The 21,533-nt window shown below is 41.5% G+C and overlaps 1 protein-coding gene across 2 annotated transcripts in view; it reads right to left on the bottom strand.

Moving 5' to 3' along the window:
- Positions 1-21,533, bottom strand: part of LOC150081824 (ATP-binding cassette sub-family C member 8-like) — a 1,084,700-nt gene that overhangs the window by 1,001,759 nt on the left and 61,408 nt on the right. The gene's annotated exons all lie outside the window — the stretch shown is intronic.

Here is a 21,533-nt window from a genome sequence, read left to right as displayed (position 1 = left end):
TTTGAATTTATGCCCTCTCAGGTTCTTAATCTGAGAAAGAGAAAGAATCCCATCAGCACTGAGCATGCTCAAACCATTCAAGGCTTTATACACCTCAATCAGATCACTTCGTACTTGCCTAGTCTCCAGACACTGTAATTTGCAAAATTTAAGCCTTTCTTCATAAGAGGAACCCTTTGTTCCATTACATTGCTGAACATGCTGCTGTAGAAAACAATCATCCAATAAATCCACAAAACCCTTGCTAGTGTGCGAGTGATCAACCCACAAGTTCCAGTCTATCTTGGAAGTTAAAATTCCCCATTATAAGACACTGATTTACTGGCACACTATTTCTCTGTATAATTATTCATTGTACTCAGAGTCATTAGTCTTACAACAAACTCCAACCCTCATTTTTGCTTTCCCAGTGTTATGTCACACCAAACTGACTCAACATTGCAGTGTCCATCTATGTCACCTGGATGCACTTCCTTAGATTTTGTGTGTTTCTTAACTAACAGCATAAATGATTGCTACAAAAGTGCACATGAACAGGTGAAGTTTTTACAGCTCCAGACAATAAAGAAGTTTTCTTAAATTTTTGCTTTTTTATTGGCTTAAATTGGCATATTAATTTATTTTCAAGAGTTGATTTATATTCCTAGTAACAATACTTTAGTTTAATTTTTATTTACTACTTAGTATCGGTAAGAACATCTAATCCATGTGTTTGACTAGTTTTACAGCACCTGCGAAGACAAAGTTTTTAATTATATTTAGCTGGTTTATTGACTTAATTGTTAGATTAAATTATTTTCTATAAGTAGCTTATAGGCCTAGTCAAACAAAGTGGTTAATTTTGAATTTAGATGTCGTGATTTTGAAGTAATTAATACCTCGTGTCCATAGATTTACCGTTCATAACTTGCCGCCGTTGTTATATGATACAACGTGTACCCCGAACTAGATAGCGAAAGGTTTAAGGGAAAACTAGATAGCAAGTATAGTAGTATCAATTAATCAGTAAAATTTACTTATCTTATTAAATTTCATTGTTAATTAAATTGTACTTTTTTTTAACTAAATACATATAATGACCTAGTTTTTACAAACATAACATTATAAATTAATACATATAACTTAACAGGAGATAAGAAAGTCATATAACTCTGAGGTAATATTCGATACTGAAATATATATAGTGTTATAACTGAATTGGGATATACGTTTAGGGTTATATTTTGTACCGGAATTTTATTTGAAATTGAATAGAAATCATGACTCAGACCAGAGCAGCAAAGCAAATGGGAGTGCTGTGGCTCAGGGGAGAACTAAGGGAGATAGTTGTCCTCTGAATCACAGCCTTTTGAAATACACTGCTTGTTTGATGTTTCTGGAGCTATCAGGAATGGGACATAATATTGCCAAGGGGAATATCATGTCCCGTTCTTTGTGTGCGCACAATGTAAGGAGTGTGAGGAAATCAGGCGGCAACTCAGGGTTCTTATGGGCCTATATGAGATCTTGAAGGACAGGGTGGATGCTCTCGAAGGATTTAAATTGAGTGGCCCATCAAGCTCTCAGCTGCCCACATCAATGCAAGAGCTTGCACTTGAATATCACGCAACACGGCGGCAACCACCAAGGCAGAATGTGCTGGTCACAAAGGAACTAGTTGTTGTCGGTGACTCTATTGTCAGGGAAAAGTGGAAGATATTGTGCAAAAAGGATAGGTGGAACAGGACCGGGGTATGCCTGCCAGGGGCAAAGGGTGATGTAGTTGTAGAGCAGATATCATCCTTTAAGGGCACAAAGGGTGATATTGTTGTACACGTAGGCACTAATGATATTAAGAGTAGGAGACCGGCACAATTACTTAACAAGTACAGTTCAATGTTAAAAAAAAGGCTTGAGTTATGGTTGAATTTGAAAAAGTGTCTGCAATTCTGCCCAGATACGATAGGGGGGGGGGGTATATGAGAGAGTCATGTTGATCAATTTGGCCATGGATAGATTGTGCAATGCTCAAGGGGTAGAATTTTTCTCAGCATGGTCTGTGCTTGTTAACAGGAGAGACTGCTTCTACAGGGAGGGGATACACTTAAATAGAAAGGATGCAAGAATATTTGCTGATGCTACCGAGGCAGAGTTAGATGGGTCGAAAAACTGCTAGCTTGGGGGGATACACAGACTAATAGATTAAGAGTAGCCGCTGGCAGAGGTGAAAGTGATTCTTGCACTGCTTCTTTTGAAATGCAATTGAGCAGCAGACTGAAAAGCAAGGTAATGGGGATTTCCAGGACTGCTGGGAGTCATAGTGGAACAAGTAAATACATGGGCTGTGGTAGGGTAACTAAAAGCAGAAACAGGTTTGGTTTGGTTTGGTTTTGGTTTTATTGGCGCATTAGCTACTAAGGCTATAATGCGCCAAGACCAGGTCATTTGTAAAAAATTTTAAACTTTCAGTGACCTAATTAGTTAGGTCACTATGTCAAAAGATATAGCAAATATATAAAAGAAAAAATGTAAAAAATTTTATATACGAGTAAAAATATTTATTGAATTTAAAAAGCTAAAAACAGCAGACACATTGTCATTGTCAGATAAAATCTGACTGAGTGTATATGGCTCAGTCAGATGGGTAAAGGCGGTACAACGGATATTGCTAAAATCTGGGCATTCAATTAAAATGTGACGAATAGATAAAATGGTGCCACAGTTCTCGCACATAGGACAGTCATCTGCCCTCAGCAGAAAAGAATGTGTAAGATGACTGTGTCCTATTCGGAGGCGAGCTAGAACAACTTCCTCCTTACGATTCCTGCACAGACTAGACTGCCACGGTTCAATTACAGACTTTATACGATATAATTTATTCACAGTCTGTCTATTCCACGAATCCTGCCATCGGGAATGTACCTTTTGATGTACTATTTGCCTGTAGTCTGTATAGGGGACTAACAGGCAACGGTTATTATTGGGAATTGCTGATTTGGCTGCGGCGTCAGCCAAATCATTTCCCCTAATCCCAATGTGGCTGGGAATCCAGCAAAAGCGGATGTCATATTCGCGTTCATGGAGAACGTGAATCTTCTTCTGAATGCTAGACAGAACTGGATGAGGATTATATCTCACAGATATTAAGGCCTGTAACATGCTAAGAGAGTCAGAATATAAAATGAACCGTTGGTATTGGCATTTGCTAATATGATCCAAGGCTAACTCTACAGCGTGCAGCTCTGCAGTAAATATGCTGCATTCGGAGGGAATCTGCTCTGATATAGTGGTGTCTGTAAAGACAGCAGCAGATCCCACATATGATTCCGACTTCGAACCGTCTGTGTAGACTGGCGCGAAGTCGGAATATTCAGTTCGGTGTGCTGAATGCAGCTGCAAGTAGACACATGCTGGAGTGTCCGACTTTCCCCAGTTTCTAAGCGACAAGTCGCATGCCAGGGTGGAAAGGGTTGCTCTTATGTTTGGGCAACCTTGTCTACCTTGATATTAAGTTCTTTGAGTAGCTCTTGAAAATGAATACCAAAAGGACGATTGACAGTCTTGCGGGTATTGTATAAATTTTCCCATCGTGGCTCAAAAACGAATGGCCACGTAGGATGGTCTGGCAGGGATTTCAGTTTAAAAGCATACTTTAAAGACAACTGCTTACGTCGAAGCGATAACGGTGGTTCGTTTGCTTCGACGTATAAGCTCTGGACAGGAGATGTGCGATATGCTCCAGTAGCAATACGTAGGGCTTGATTATGGACGGGGTCCAGCCATCGCAGGACACTGTCTCTGGCTGAGGAATATACCTGGGACCCATAGTCTAGTTTGGATCGCACAAGTGCACGGTAAAGCCGAAGGAGGATTCATCTGTCTGCTCCCCAACATGTAGAGAAGAGCGAGCGGATAATATTAAGCCCACGTGTGCACTTTGTGCGGAGTTGACGGATATGATCCAAAAAGTTCAATTTTTTTATCGAATATGAGTCCCAAGAATTTTATGTTCGCTGCTACTGGAATGGCATTTTGTCCGAGCCTTAATTCAGGTTCAGGATGAAGATTACGCTTGCGACAAAAGTGTACGCAAACGGTCTTCTCCGGCGAGAACCTGAAGCCATTAGCAAGTGCCCAGGAATTCAGACTATCAATGGCTTTCTGCAGTTGTCTTTCAATAACCCTCATGTTGCACGACTGGCAAAAAATGCTAAAGTCATCAACATAGAGGGCACTGTTTACAGTTGGAGGAAGTTGTTCTGTGATGGAATTTATTTTGATGGCAAAAAGCGTGACACTTAATACGGATCCTTGTGGTACTCCCTCCTCTTGGCTAAAAGAGCGAGAGAGTGAGGATCCCACACGAACTTGGAACGATCGATTAGCTAAAAAGTTTTGAATAAAACAGGGGAGATTCCCTCTTAGGCCTACTCTATGTAAATCTTTTAAAATGCCAAATCTCCAAGTTGTGTCATACGCTTTCTCCATGTCAAAGAACACCAACACCAAGTGTTCACGTTTTAGGAAAGCATCCCAGATGGATGCTTCCAATCTAATAAGATGGTCCAAAGTGGACCGGTTCCTTCGGAAGCCGCACTGGATGCTGGAGAGAAGGTCATTTGATTCTAAATACCATATTAAACGAGAATTGACCATTCTCTCCAGGATTTTGCACAGACAACTAGTCAGAGCAATAGGACGATAATTGGTGGTGACTTTTGGATCCTTTCCTGGCTTAGGGAAGGGAAGAACGATTGCCTTTCGCCAGGAGTCCGGAAACTGCCCTTCAGTAAAGATTCTGTTATACAGAAGGAGCAGACAATCCATAGATTTTGGTGAAAGATGTTTAATCATTTCATAATGGATGCCATCTGGTCCAACAGCACTTGCTTTGGAAAGAGTGAGGGCTCTTTTCAGTTCCTCTATAGTGAACGCCCCGTTGTAGGGATAGAGGCCCTTGGACTTAAAATTAAGTGCTTGTTTTTCCAGTTTATGTTTCAGGACCAGGAACTCTGGGGAGTACGAGGATGTTGCGGAGATGTTAGAGAATGTTTCCCCAAGAGCATTGGCTATTACAGTTGGATCTGCAATAGCGCATCCATTATAATCTAGGATTGAAAAAGAGTGGGATGTATATTTTCCCTTCATTTTCCGGATTTTATCCCAGACTACCTTAGAGTTGGTAGGCTGGTTAATAGATGATGTAAAACGGATCCACGATTCCTTTTGACTCTGACGGCGGTTATATCGTGCTGTGGCTCGTGCACGTTTAAAGGCTATAAGGTTGGTCGTGGTAGGATATCGGCGGAATATCCCCCACGCTTTGTTTTGAGCCTTTTTTGCTGCTGTGCATTGTGAATTCCACCAAGGTTTAGGAAATGGTGGAAACCGGGCAGATGTTTTTGGAACAGCATTCGCAGCTGCTTGGACAATATTTTCTGTGATGTACTTAACTGCATCATTGATAGACTCTTGACTGACTGCGCTAAGATCAAAATTTGCCTGATGTTGGAAGGCAGCCCAGTCAGCCTGATCAATCTTCCACCGTGGTAACCTAAAAGGAAGACATGGTCTCCCACTGTGTAACAAGGTTATCACGGGGAAGTGATCGCTTCCGTATGGATTCTCCTCCACCTCCCAAGTGAGTGAAGGGAGTAGAGAAGGGGAGCTGATAGAGAGATCAATGGCAGAAAAAGTACGGGTAGGCATGTGGAAGAAGGTGTTTGTTCCAGTATTTAGAAGGGAAAGGTCATTGTCATTGAGCATACGCTCTATGACTCGTCCCCTTCCGTTGATGTTAGCACTACCCCACAGGGTGTTATGTCCATTGAAATCCCCGAGAAGTAAGAAAGGGGGAGGCAGCTGCGTTAGAAGATCATCAAGGTCTGCCTGGGTGATGTCAGTCCCAGGTGGCAAATAAATGGAGCACACAGTTATTAAAAATCCCACTGAAAGGCGAATTGCAACAGCCTCTATGCTGGTTGTAATTAGCAAAGGCTGCACTGGGGTCTGGTTACCCACAAGGATAGCCACTCCCCCATGTAGTGCCATCCGAAATTCTATCCTTTCGAAAAAATGTGATGTTGTGCATGGTGGGATCATCATTTGCCTTTAGATATGTCTCCTGCAAGCAAAAGCAAACTGGCTTGTGCTTTTGCAGGAGGCCCTTGATGTCATCAATATTTCGCCGGAATCCACGACAATTCCATTGTAGGAATTTAGCCATTATTTTGGCTTGGTGGGTCCATCAGGCGGCTTCCGAGGTGCTGTGGGCTTACTTTTATCAGTCTTGGATTTATCTTTTTTGGGGAAGAATGGACGCTGTCCCGTGTCCATTTCTTCCTCCGCAAAGAGTTCCAAGACTGAGTCTTCGGGTACCTCCTTCTGCTCGACCTCCATGTTTTCTTGGGTTCTAGGGGGGGGACTTCCCCTTTTTTATTCTTATCTTTCATAGTTACCTTTGTTGCTTGTGGAGCATTAGGAGGTACCGATATAGGAGTGGCAGCTGATTGGACCTTTTGTGCAGGTTTTTGAGAAGTTAAGAGATACCGCGCGATGGGAGTGAAAGACTCCTTTGGAGGAATGGTCATGTCCGTCTGAGTTCCGACGGAACATCTCCCTGCTACCTTCTGGGCGTAGGTAGGTTTGTTGATATTCAGGGGTTTGACCGATTTCCTTGCCTCCTGGTATGATATATTTAGCTCTGCCTTCAGCCGTTGAATTTCTTTTTCTTCTTTCCACCTCTGGCATGCTCGTGAGTAGGCCGGGTGTTCGCCCTCACAGTTAATACAGGTGGGTTTTGTGGCTGAACATGCTGTTGTTTCGTGGTCCTTTGCACCGCATCGAGCGCATGCAAGGACTCCACGGCAGGCCATTTGAGAATGTCCATACTTCTGGCATTTAAAACACCGCAAAGGGTTCGGAATGTATGGACGCACTGAACAGTTGATGTATCCAGCTTTTATCTCGTCAGGAGGTTTAGGAGAGTCAAAAGTCAGGATAACACTCCTGGTTTTAACAATTTTTCCATCCCTTTGCGCAGTAATTCTCTTAACGGCAGTAACTCCTTGTGGTTTCAGTTCTAAGCAGATTTCCTCCTCGGTGACGTCGAGAAGGTCCCATTCCGAAATGACACCTCTCGATGAATTGAGTGTTCTATGTGGTGTCACTGTTATGGGTATTCCTCCAATTGATGTCGCACAGAGTAGCTGCTCAGACTGCCTGTCAGTTTTGGTTTCAATTAAGAGGTCTCCAGAACAGAGCCTCTTAACCGATTTGGGTGACCCTGCTAACCCATCTAACCCTTTCTGTATGAAGAAGGGCGACATTTTACCAATTGGTTTTTCTCCGGTGGAGTTGTTGTTGTTGTTGTTGTTGTTGTTGTTGTTGTTGTTGTTGGGTTTAACGACACAAAGGCTACTTGGGCCATATTGTGTCTTCTAATAGTGAATATGAAATAATATCTATATTTTATGATATATTTGTATCCGGTTTAGGAAAGTATATAGTTCCTTTTTATTAGAATCATCTCCCAGAATCTGCAATAAATTTATTGATGACTGTGTTTTAGCAATTGATTTAAAAGTATCTAAGCGGATGTTCTGAAGGTGGGGACAGTCCACTAACAAATGGCGAATGGTCAGTTGTACTTGACATGATGTACATTGTGGAGCGCTGTCATTAGTTAATAGATAGAGATGAGTGAGATAAGTATGCCCAATCCTGAGCCTTCCTAAAATTGTTTCTTCTCGTCTGCTTTTCTGGAAGCTGGAGGGCCACAGCTTTGGTTCTGGTTTTATTTGGAATAATTTGTTTTCTGGATAACTTCTCCAGATTAATGACCAGCTATTGTAACATGCTTTATGGATGATATGTTTATAATCAGTATATGGGGATCGAAAAGTCTGCAAAAGAGTAGTATCTGGTTGTTTGGCTGCTAGATCTGCTCTTTCGTTTCCTGCTATCCCAGAATGACCTGGAATCCAACAGAATGTTACAGTTTGGTTTGACTCATTACACACAAGTAATTTAGAATGGATTTGTTTTATTACAGGGTGAGAGGAGTTGGTATTACTATTTATGGCAGAGACAGCACTGAGCGAGTCAGTGTATATTATGGCAGACGAAATTAGAAGTTGAGTAATATGCCCTAGAGCCAAGTTAATAGCATAAAGCTCAGCAGTGAAGATACTGCATTCTACAGGTAATGAGACAGAAGTGCTGAAAGATGGAAAGATCGCAGCAGCGCCTACTTGGGTCTCAGTTTTCGATCCATCTGTATAGATCTTACAGGCCTGTGAATTAAAAGCAGAGTGAGCTTCATGTAACTGTGCGATATTGAAGGGACACAAGGTGTTCTTTCCCCACTGTTGGAAATAGTCATCGTAAATTGCAGGGATATTTGTCCACGGTGGATCAGGAGGTGTTATGTCCTGATATATATTGTCGATTGCAATATTCCACGTTTGAGTTAGTTCTTTAAGTCTAAGTGCAGCAGGTCTGTTTTCATTTGGTTTACTGTTGTAAAATGAGTCCCATTCGGTGTTGTACAGACATCTCCAATTCGGGTGGTAGGGAAGACTGCGGATTTTTGCGGCATACATTAAAAGCAATGTTTTCCTCCGAAGATGTAAGGGAGGTTCGTGGGCTTCAATGTAAAGGCTCTGGACTGGGGATGTTCTGAAAGCCCCTAGAGAAACTCGAAGGGCACTGTGCTGGATGGTATTTAATCGTTCTAATGTACTCTTCCTCGCAGAGTCATACACTGGGGAACCGTAGTCCAAACGGGATCTGATGAGAGCTCTATAAATATGGATAAGCGTATGCCGATCAGCGCCCCAAGACATGGATGACACACACCGAAGGATATTCAATTTCTTCAAGCAGATGGTACGAAGATAGGCCACATGTGCTTGAAAGTTCAGTTTTCTATCTAGAATCAGGCCAAGAAAGCGGACAGTGTTAACCAGAGGAACCGACACATTTTTTATCTTTAACTCAGGATCAGGATGAAATGACCGGAGTTTGCAGAAATGAGTGGTACTGGATTTCTGTTCAGCAAGATGGTATCCATTGCGTAAAGTCCACGATTCTATTCTGTTTAGAGTAATTTGTAACTGTCTTTCGATAGTATTCATATTTTGTGATTGGCACGATATGGTGAGGTCATCTGCATACATATATACTTCAATAGTTTTTGGAAGATCTTCCAATATATTGTTGACCCTAATTGCGAATAGGGTTGGACTCAGTATAGAACCCTGTGGGACACCCTCTTCTTGAATATGAGATGCTGATAGGAAGTTTTGATATCTGACTTGAAAGGTACGTAACTTTAAAAAGTTCTGAATAATTTGAGGGAGATAGCCTCTCAACCCTAACTGATGCATATCTGTGATAATACCATGACGCCATGTGGTGTCGAATGCTTTCTGAATATCCAGGTTGACCATAACTAAATGTTGTCTCCTGATGAAGGCGTTACGTATGTTGGATTCAATTTTGACAAGTAAATCTAGGGTGGACCTGTTTTTGCGGAAGCCATATTGGTGATCAGAAAGCAGATTTTGGGATTCAAGAATCCAGGTGAGCCTCTTATGCACCATCCTTTCGAAGGTCTTGCCCAAACAGCTTGTCAATGATATTGGTCTGTAATTTTGAACTAGAGATGTATCTTTTCCCGGTTTTGGTATTGCACAAATATAGGAATGACGCCATGAGAGAGGATATGTGTTTTCTGAGAAGATCCTATTATAAAATAGCAATAGTATGTACAGATCAGCTTCACACAGATGTTTAAGCATTCTGTAGTGAATGCCGTCTGGTCCTGCTGCACTATTTGGAGATTTACTCAAGGATTCTTTGAGTTCAGCTATAGTAAAGGGCTGGTTATATGGAAGTGGGTGATTAGTTGAAAAATTCAATTTTTTTCGTTCTTCATTAGTTTTAATTCTCTGAAAAGCAGTCACATAAGTGGTTGAGGCGGAAGTATTATAGAAATATTCTGCTAAAGCATTTGCGATGTCAGTAGGAGAAGATAGGTCCTGCCCATTCCACTGAATTATTGGAGACTGTAGAGGTAGAAATTTTCCATTGAGAGCTTGTATTTTTTTCCAGATAATCCGAGTGTCAGTATTTTTGTTAATAGTTGAGGCGAACTTAATCCAGGAGTCACGTTTTGCTTTTTTCCTAATTTGTCTTGCTTTGGCTCTCAGTTTTTTGAAAGCTATAAGGTTGGCAGTAGTGGGGAATTTGCGAAATTGGTTCCAAGCACGGTTTTTTTCTACTTTCGCTATGGTGCAATCTTGATTCCACCAATGGTTTTGGTGTACCCGCTTGCTCTGGTTGGATTTTGGAATAGACATTTCAGCTGCTGATAATATATGGCTGGTAATGTGTTCGGTTACTTCATCAATATGTTGTTGCTGTACATACTGTTTGTTTAATAGGACACAAGTACAGTAGTTTTTCCAGTCTGCTTTGTGGAAATTCCAAGATATACGGGCTTTGGGGCATGATACGACCTGTGTTTGAAGTGAGCTGATGATTGGAAAATGGTCACTGTGGAATGGATCGTTCAACACCAACCATTCCATACTTGGAAAAAGAGATGCTGAACAGATAGATAAATCTATGGCAGATGTTGTGCCTGCAGGTAATTGAACATACGTTGGAGAGCCAGTGTTTAATACAGTCAGATTATGGTTATCTAGGAATGTTTCAATTAATTGGCCTCTCTTATCCATAGTGGAGGATCCCCACAATGGATGGTGACCGTTAAAATCACCGAGTAAACAGACAGGAGGTGGCAGTTGTGTTAAAAGGTTGTCAAGTTCAGTCTGGGTACAAGGATAATTAGGTGGTATATAAACAGATGCAAGGGTTAATGATATTCCCATTGCTATTCGAACTGCTACAACTTCTAGGGAGGTTACTAGTTGGAGATGTCTTGATGGTATGGTAGTTTTGACAAGAATACCTACCCCTCCACGAGAAGAGTCAGAATCCCTGTCTCGCCTAAACATAGTATAGTTTTTGAATTTGAGTGAAACTTTTGGTGATAAAAATGTTTCCTGTAAGCATACTCCTAATGCGTTAGTTTGTGTGAGTAAATCATTCAGGTCATCTATATTACTGCGTAATCCTCTGCAGTTCCATTGTAGGAATTTGTTCATTGCTTGGGTTTATTTGACGAAGATTGATCTGACTGTTTTTTCTGAGGTTTCTGCCTGCTTAGTTTTGATTTTTCATTTTTGGGAAAGGTTGGGCGTCCTGTATCCATGGTATCATTGGCATGTAATTCTAGGACTGTGTCTTCGTCCTCTGACTGAACTTCCATTTGAATGTTGCTATAGCATGATTTCATTGTCTTTTGATTTTCAACACTAACAGATTTTGTTCTTTCGGGCAAGGTTGAGATGGCATCAGTTGGGATACTGATTGGCGTGTTGCTGGTTTCATTAACTGTAGATTTTTTATTGCACGTTAGCATGGTTTTGGCCCAGGTGGCAAATGAAATGTTTGGTTCTATGGAGACATCTGTTTGAGTTGAAATTGACCGGCTGTTTTTAGAGACCGATGCGTATGATCGGCTAGGCATGGTTAACAGTATTTGCTTCCTTGCTTCAGGGTATGTGACTTTATGCTCTACCTTATATTTCTGGATTTGTTTGCCTGTTTTCCAAAGGTCACATGCTTTAGAAAAGGCAGGATGGCTTCCTTTACAGTTAGGGCAACTAGGAGTGGCAGCTGTACAGTCTCCTTGGGAATGCTCCTTAGAGCCACAAATAGGACACACAGCATCGCCTCGGCATGCCGTCTGAGAATGGCCATACTTTTGGCACTTAAAGCAGCGAATGGGATTTGGGATGTAAGGCCGAATCTTGCAGTTTAAATAACCTGCTTTAACAGAAGATGGAAGAGTCGGAGTACTAAATGTCAAAATGACGGACCTGGTTGGTAGTAGGTTCCCATCTTTTTTGGTCATTATTCTCCGCGCATGAGTCACTTTTTGTTCCCTCAGTTCTTGTATTATCTCTTCTTCTGACACTGATAGTAAGTCCCATTCGCTGATAACGCCTCTAGAGGTGTTAAGAGTGTTATGGGGCGTAACTGACACTGGAATACTGTTAAATGATGTTAATTTTAACAGCTTCTCTGAGTGAGTTGTCTTAGAAGTTTCAATTAGAAGGTCTCCAGATTGGAGACGCTTAACCATTTTAGGAGATCCACAAACCGATTCTAAACATTTCTGTATAAGAAAAGGCGATAGTTTGCCAACAGGTTGCGTGGATAATGAGTGCATTATAAGAAATGCTGGCACGTCATTATTCTGATTTTCCGTCCTTAGTCTCTTTGGACGATTGGAGTCATGGTCAATGTCAGGAATTTCTGACCTTGAGCTCGAGGGCTCTAACAGTGGATAGTCACTTATATCCATGTCGGCTCCTTTTGGCCCTGGGGGTTTGTCTTTACCACCCAGGTTACCGGCCCCGCCACGGGGAGGCAGGAGCAGTGCCACGAGGTGACCAAGCGGCTATTAGTTGTGTTAGTAATAAAGAAAACGAAACAGAAAGGTTTCTTTCCTTTCTGGGCCTTTGCCTACTTCTTGCAGAACAAAAGAGCTACTTAAATATAAAATGAGAAAAAACGGTATTCAGAAATAAACAGAATATATACAATGGCAAAAGCTCTTTAGATAGCTCGCTTTGGAAAACGCACTGAGATCGCTTGGCCACGGAACGCTTGGCACCCGGGGCCTCCGGTGGAGTGTACAATTAGGAACCTTGGAACAGGCCCTGATGGTACTTCAGTTCGCTGCCTTTTTTTTTTAGCAATAATGCTATCTGTATCTGTGTCTAAATTTTCAGATAGGGACCGGGTTGGGGCCCCTGAAGAAATATGTTTATCAGGATTCATATAGGTTTTTAAGTTGTTCAGTGCCCGGGCTCCCCACCCACCACGGAGCCCAAAGGGTCGCCCACTACCCGGCATGCAATAAATGCGCTCGGGAGTGGGACGCCAGGGCTACCCAGACACCATACCCGCACCGCCGCCAGCCTGAATCCTGTCCCTCGGACCATGAGGGTAGGGACGTGGCATTGACACGGTTGACCCTCGCATGCGAACCTACTAGCCGATTGATCCTAGCCGGGCCTTCCAGGACCACCCGTCTTGTCGAAGCAGGGGCCAAAGTGGTGTATTGAAGCTGGGCCCCTCAACCACCAGGATCCCCCTTTCCGAATTTCCACGGGTCGCACCGCACGGCAAACACGCCGGATTCCATTGATGTAAGCCCGGAACCTAGGCTGTGGGCGTTGGATCCCAGTGATGCTAGTCTGGAAGTCCAGCAGCGTCACTGGGAGGTCCCCTCACCACGTACAGGTGCCCACGTCGAGGGGGCAGAAACAGGTGCATGTATACTTGCATGTACACCAATGCTAGGAGAATAGTTAATAAATTTGATGAACTTGAAGTGTGTTGAAAGGTCAAGACATCAAAGGCAGATATTGTTGGGATATCACAGATGCGGTATCAAACAGACATAAGAAGCACAGAATTGGAATTTGGGGAGTACAATGTGTGCAGAACAGATAAAAAGAAGAGGAAGGGAGCTACTAGGTTATTGTTCAAGTTATGCTGTTAGTTAAGAAACACATGAAATCTAAGGAAGTGCATCCAAATGATGTTGGTGGAAAATGGGAAAGGAAAAATGAGTAGGCGTGTGTTATAGGCCTAATGAATCTGATCAGTATAATGAGCAATTGTGTAGAGAAACAGAGTGGACCAGTAAATCAGAGTGTCTTATAATGGGGGATTTTAATTTCCCAGAGATTGACTGGAACTTGTGGGTTGGTCACTCACATACTAGCATGGATTTTGTGGATTTATTGCATGATTGTTTTCTATAGCAGATGTTCAGGAGGCAACTAGAGGGAGTAATACTATTGATTGGATTATCAGTAGTGATTCTTCGTGCATTAAGAATCTGCAGATAAAAGAACCACTAGGTGGTAGTAATCACAGTGTGCTGAAGTGGGATTTACTCAGAGAAGTAATTACCATCAGGGGTAAAGGGAATGGTTTTTGCTTTCGTAAAGGTGACTACGGTGGTCTGAGATGGTATTTAAATTCGATTCGGTGGGACCAACTGATGATGTTACCAACAGCAAATTCAAAGTTGGAAGCATTTAAAGAAATAATCTTGGAAGCTACTAGGCTTTTCATACCAATTAAGAAATATTGTTCAAGATTTAGGCTTAAATGGAAATCACACAAACTAACAGGACATCTGGCAGAAAAGAAAAATGCATGGGATACTTATAAATTGACAGGTGACACAGAAGCCTATGATAGATATAAGCTGGTCTGTAACCAAGTCACAAAGGAGCTTAGGCAGACAAAGGCAGATTAGCATTACCATTAGTAGAAGCATATGATGCAAGAAAGCCAGCTTATGCAGCATCAGCCAAAAAAAACCACCCTTCCACTTCACCCCTCCGTTCGTTCGAAATAAATGTCCACCTGAGCTTTAAATTTATTTAGGCTATCAACTTCCACAAGAGATGGAAGTCTGTTCCACCAACCAACTACCCGCTGGCTAAAGGCAAATTTCCGCACATCTATCCTACATCTGTCTTTCCTTAATTTGAATTTATACCCTCTTCGATGATTATTCTGAGCAAGAGGCAGTATCCCATCAGCATTGAGCATGCTCAAACCATTCAAGGCTTTGCAGACCTCTATCAGATCACCTCGCCGGTGCCTAGTCTCCAGACACTGTAATTTGCAAAACTTAAGCCTTTCTTCGTAACACAACCCTTCATTCCGTTCACTAACCTTGTTACCCTTCTCTGTACTCGTTCCAGCAGCTCTACATCCTTCTTGAAATGAGGCCTCCAGACCTGTATACAATACTCAAGGTGCGGCCTGACCATTGCCTAATACAAGGGAATAATCGGCTCCCTATCCATGCTAGAAAAATTCCTGTATATCATTGAAAAGACACCATGAGCTACTCTTGCAGCCCGTCTGCACTGCTCAGAGAACTTCATATCTGCCTGCACAATTACCTCCAGGTCCTTTTCATTCTACCACTGTCAGCGTAGTACAACAGAGTTGATACGTTGCTCTGGGGTTGCCGTTTCCCCATATGTAGTACTTTACATTTGTCAATGTTAAACTTCATTTGCCACCTCTCAGTCCATCTGCTCAACCTTTCCAGATCCTGTTGCAGCAGCATAGCATCAGTAGCGTCCTTAACAACCCTGCCAACCTTTCTTTCGTCTGAAAACATTGACATTAAGCTTGATATACCATCATCAATATTATTTATAAATACAGAAAACAACAATGGACCCAACACTGAACCCTGAGGGACTCCACTAATAACATTAGTCCATGATGAGCAGTGTCCTTTATTTACCACTCTCTGTCTTGTGCCACTCAACCATCCCTTTATCCATAGCAACAATTTGCCACCAATGCCACACTGCTCCAATTTGTGCAGCAGTCTTCCATGTGCAACAGTATCAAAAGCCTTTCTAAGATCAATATATAATATCAAAGTTATTCCCTGCATCCAATTCTTTTGTGACTACATCATAGTATCCAATCAAATTGGTCAGGCAAGACCTTCCCTTAACAAAACCATGCTGTGTCTGAGCTATAACTGAATTCTTGTCAAGATGATCCTGCAGTGCTTCTTTAACCAATGCTTCCATTAATTTTCCTACTACAGAAGTTAAACTCACAGGTCTATAATTACTTGTGTCAGCCTTTGATCCCTCCTTTGTGAATTGGGGTTACATTTGCACATCTCCAGTCTATGGATACCTCCCCTGAGGCCAAGGAAGCTCTTATAATTATGGTTAACGGATTGCTTACTTCCTTTGCTGCCTCCTTTAATATAACTGGATAGATCCTATCCACCCCAGGTGCCTTTCTTGTATTTATCTTCAACAAATTCTCCTCCACTTTACTCTCAATTATTACAAGATCATCTAGCTCACTGCCAGTGTTTACTTCATCTATGGCAGTCACCTTCCTGAATAACTCCTCACGTGCGAATGTAGATGCAAAATATTGATTTAGTTTGTTAGCTACCTGAGCAGGATCATGAACAGTTGAACCATCGATATCAAGTGGACCAATATGATTCATCCCCTTCCTTATAGAGTTTACATAAATAAACTCCTTGCTGTTTTTCTTTGCATCCCTTGCCAAATCTGCCTTTGCCTGCCTAACCTCCTTTGTAACTTGGTTACAGATCAACTTATATCTATCATAGGCTTCTGTGTCACATGTTAATTTATATGTATCCCATGCATTTTCCTTCTCTGCCATATGTCTCATTAGTTCATCTGACATCCATTTAGGCCTGAACCTTGAACAATATTTCTTAGTTGGTATGTAAAGCCTAGTAGCTTCCAAGATAAGTTCTTTGAATGCTTCCTATTTTGAGTTTGCTGTTGGTAACATCATCAGTTGGTCCCACTGTATAGAATTTAAATACTGTCTCAGACCATCGTAGTCGCCTTTACGAAAGCAATAACCCTTCCCTTTACCCCTAATGGTAGTTACCTCTTTGAGTAAATCCCACTTCAGCACACTGTGATCACTGCCACCTAGTGGTTCCTGTATTTGCATATTCTTAATGCATGAAGAATCACTACTGATAATCAAATCAAGTGTATTGCTCCCTCTAGTTGCCTCCCAAACATGCTGATTTAAAAACAATCATCCAATAAATCCACAAAAGCCTTGCTAGTGTTTGAGTGACCAACCCACAAATTCCAGTCAATATCTAGAAAATTAAAATCCCCCATTATAAGACACTCTGATTTACAGGCCCACTCTATTTCCCTGTACAGTTTCTTATTATACTCCTCAGAGTCATTAGGCCTATAGCACACTCCTACTCTCAATTTTGATCTCCCAATGCTTATGTCACACCAAACTGACTCGACACTGCACTGTCCAGTGATGTCAACTGGCTTCACTTCCTTGGATTTTATGTGTTTCTTAACTATTAGCATAACCCCCTCCTCCCTTCCTATCCTGTCTATCCTTTCTGTATACTCCCCAAATTTTTTGTACTCCCCAAATTCCAGTTCTGGATTACTTATATGTGTGTGACACCACGTCTCTGATATCCCAACAATATCCACCTTTGATTCTTTGAGCAATACCTCAAATTTATTTACCAAACTCTTAGCATTGGTGTACACGCAAGTATACAAGCACCTATTCTTTTTCTTAGCTACCCTAACACAACCCACGTGTTTACTTGTACCCCAATGACTCCTAGCTGTCTCTGAAATATCCTGCATCTTATTTTCCAAGCTGCTTCTCATTCCAATAGAAGCAGTGTAAGAGTCACTTTCACCTCTGCCAGTGGCTACCGACCCACCTAACAATGCCTCGATAGCATCAGCAAACATTCTTGCACCCTTTCTCTTTAAGTGTATCCCATCCCTGTAGAACCAGTCTCTCCTGTTAACAAGTACAGACCAGGCTGAAAAAAAATTCTACCCCTTGAGCCTTGCACAATCGTTCCAGGGCCGAATTGATCGACAGGGCTCTCATCATATACTCCCTCCTATCGTGTCTGGGCAGAATTGCAGACACTTTCAAATTCACCCCTAATTCATGGGTTTTTTTCAATAGTGACCTGTATTAGTTAAGTAATTCCGCCGGTCTACTACTCTTAATATCATTAGTGCCAATGTGTACAACTATATCACCTTTTGTGCCCTTAAAAGATGATGTCCGCTCTACAACGTCATCAACTTTTGCCCCTGGCAGACATACCCTGGTCCTGTGCCACCTATCCATTTTACAAAGCATGTTTCCCATTTCCCTGACAATAGAGTCACCAACAACTACTAGTTCCTTTGGGACCAGCGCATTCTGCCTTGGGGGTTGCCGCTGTGTTGCGTGATGACCAAATGCAAGCTCTGGCGTTGATGTGGGCAGCTGAGAGCTGGATGGGCCCCTCACTTTTAATCCTTCAAGGGCATCCACCCTCTTCTTCAAGCTCTCATATAGGACCATAACAACCCTGAGTTGTCGCCTGATTTCCTTACACTCCTTGCATTGCACACATACAAAGACATCACCCATGGCAGTATCATGTCCCGTACCTGACTGCTCCACAAACATCAAGCAAATAGTGCATTTTAAAAGGTTGTGATTCAGAGGGCAACTGCCCCCCCCCCCTCAGTTCTCCCCTGAGCCACAGAACTCCCATTAGCTTGAGCCTTTTGCTTTGCTGCTCTGGTCTGAGTCATGATTTCGATTTAATTTCAGTACTAAATTAAAACCCTAAACTTGTATCCCAACACAGTTATAACGCTATATTTATGTTTCAGTATCGAGTGTTATCTACGAAATCCCTTTATATAAATTCCGTATCAAGTATTAATTATTTATTTTTGCTAATTATTTATGTTAAGTAATCTAAGTCATTATATGTATATAGTTAAAAGTACAATTTAATTGACAATGAAGTTCAACAAGATTAATAGATTTACTGATTAATTGACAATATTATATACTATACTATACTTATGCTATCTAGTTAACGATATTTTGTATCGCGTAACAATGGCGGCAAGTTGCGAATGGCAAACCTACGGACACTTAATTATCAATTAACTTCCAAATCTCGCTGTCTCAATTCAGAATAAACTAAGGATCCTGACTAGCTACTTACAGAAAATAATTTGATATAACAATTGGTTAATAAATCGGCTATATATGGTTAAAAAAAAAAAAAACCTCTCATTCAACGGAGCTGCAACTTGTAACACGTGGATTTGATACCCTTACAGATACTAAGTAATACCTACAAAATCTCTATCTAAGTTAAACTTTAAACTAAGTATCGTAACTAGGAATATAAAGCTACTCTAGAATATAAGTTAATATGCCAATTTAAACTAATAAAACAGAAAATATATCAGAAAAACTTCTCTGTTCCAGGAGTGGCAATAAGCTACGTTCGCACAGGCTACTCTCATTCTCCAGATTACGAGAAATCTTTGGCAAAGGATGCAAAGAAAAACAGCAGAGTTCTTTTACTTATGTAAACTCTAAAAGGCAGTTGATGAATCACTTGATGTCGGTGGTTCAAATGTTGATGATCCTGCTCAGGTAGCTAACAAACTAAATGAATATTTTGAATCGACATTCATTCACACATGAGGAGTTATTCAGCGAGGGGAATGCCAGAGGCATATTCAACTCTGGCAGTAAGCTAGATAATCTTGTAATAACTGAGAGTAAAGTGGAGGAGAAATTGTTGAAGATAAATACAAGAAAGGCACCTGGGGTGGATAGGATCTATCCAGTTATATTAAAGGAGGCAGCAAAGGAAGTAAGCAATCCGTTAGCCATAATTATGAGAGCTTCCTTGGACTCTCACACTTGTACCCACAGACTGGAGATGTGCAAATGTAACCCCAATTCACAAAGGAGGATCAAAGGCTGACAAAAGTAATTATAGACCTGTGAGTTTAACTTCTGTTCCAGGAAAATTAATGGAAGCACTGGTTAAAGAAGCACTGCAGGATCATCTTGACAAGACCTCAGTTATAGCTCGGACACAGCATGGTTTTGTTAAGGGAATGTCTTGCCTGACCAATTTGATTGGATACTATGATGCAGTCACAAAAGTGCTGGATGCATGGAATAACTTTGATATTATATACTTGGATCTTAGAAAGGCTTTTGATACTGTTGCACATGGAAGACTGCTGCACAAATTGGAGCAATGTGGCATTGGAAGAAAATTGCTGCTATGGATAAAGGGATGGTTGAGGGGGAGAAGACAGAGTGATAATCAATGGACACTGCTCATCGTGGACTAAACGTTATTAGTGGAGTCCCTCAGGGTTCAGTGTTGGGTCCATTATTGTTCTCTGTATTTATAAATAATATTGATGATGGTATATCAAGCTTGTCCAAGTTTTCAGACGAAAGAAAGGTTGGCAGGGTTGTTAAAGACACTACCGACGCTACGCTGCTGCAACAGGATCTGGAAAGGTTGAGCAGATGGGCTGAGAGGTGGCAAATGAAGTTTAACATTGAGAAATGTAAAGTACTACACATGGGAAACAGCAACCACAGAACAACGTATCAACTCTGTGGTACTACACTAAGTGGTAGAGAATGAAAAGGACTTGCGGGGTAATTGTGCAGGCAGATATGAAGTTCTCTGAGCAGAGCAGACAGGCAGCAAGAGTAGCTCATGGTGTCTTATCAATGATATACAGGAATTTTTCTAGCAGGGATAAGGAGGTGATTATTCCCTTGTATAAGGCAGTGGTCAGGCCACACCTTGAGTACTGTATACAGATCTGGAGGCCTCATTTCAAGAAGGATGTAGTGCTGCTGGAACGAGTACAGAGAAGGGCAATAAGATTAGTGAATGGAACAAAGGGTTGCTCTTACGAAGAAAGGCTTAAGTTTTGCAAATTACAGTGTCTGGAGACTAGGCACTGGCAAGGTTATCTGATAGAGGTGTATAAAGCCTTGAATGGTTTGAGCATGCTCAATGCAGATGGGACTCTGCCTCTTGCTCAGAATAATCATCTGAGAAGGCATAAATTCAAATTAAGGAAAGACAGATGTAGGATAGATGTGCGGATTTTTTGCCTTTAGCCAGCGAGTAGTTGGTTGGTGGAACAGACTTCCATCCCTTGTCGTGGAAGTTGATAGCCTAAATAAATTTAAGGCTCAGCTGGACAGGTATTTCGAAAGAACGGAGGGGTGAAGTGGAAGTTTTTTTTTTTTTTTTTTTGGCTGATGCTGCATTAGCTTGCTTTCTTGCATCATATGCCTCTACTAATGCTAATGCTAATATTTAGTTGAGGCCTTCAGACTCCACCTGAATGAACTGATAAAGGAGGGTCTGCTATTATCCAGGTGTATAATGGAAACTAGACTGGGTTATTCTGGCAGTCCCTACCAAAAAACATAACTGACTGGCTAGAGGAAAGTGACGTAGATCCGCGCTACCAGATATTGACACCAGAGGAGATTGCTGATGAAGTGAGAACAGGTGACACTGAGGGGGCGTCCAGTGAGGAAAAAGAGGAAGGAATTATTAACAAACCAAAAAGGACAGCAGTACTGTAGTACAAACCAAGAAGGACAGTTGTGTCTTTCAGTTTGTCAGCCTCTCAGATAACAGTGAAATCCAGCCCCATTACCACCATTTATGTACGTTAAGAGAGGCTGTCATAAGGGAGCAGTATAAGGGAAGTAAACAGATGAAGCTAGACACATTCTTCAAACTTGTTGATGTTCCTGCCCCATCTTTGTCCCAGCCTGCCTCATCATAACAGCAGGCCACTGACACAGAATAAATTATTCTGAGTCCCACGGCACAACAAACTCAGTTCTATCTCCATAAAGCTAAGAGAAAATATTTTTTGATTTTTGTTTTTGTTACATTATTTAATCTAGTATATTTATTTTTACATATTGTACTACTTACATTGCTTATAAGTAATATGTGCATTGTGTATAAACTACCTATTATATTAATC

This window comes from Mastigoproctus giganteus, chromosome 8, assembly GCF_048544385.1.
Source record: "Mastigoproctus giganteus isolate SK-2022 chromosome 8, ASM4854438v1, whole genome shotgun sequence".
Taxonomy (NCBI): Eukaryota; Metazoa; Arthropoda; class Arachnida; order Uropygi; family Thelyphonidae; genus Mastigoproctus; species Mastigoproctus giganteus.
The sequence above is the reverse complement of the archived record's forward strand: the minus strand, read 5'-3'. Positions and strand labels throughout refer to the sequence as shown.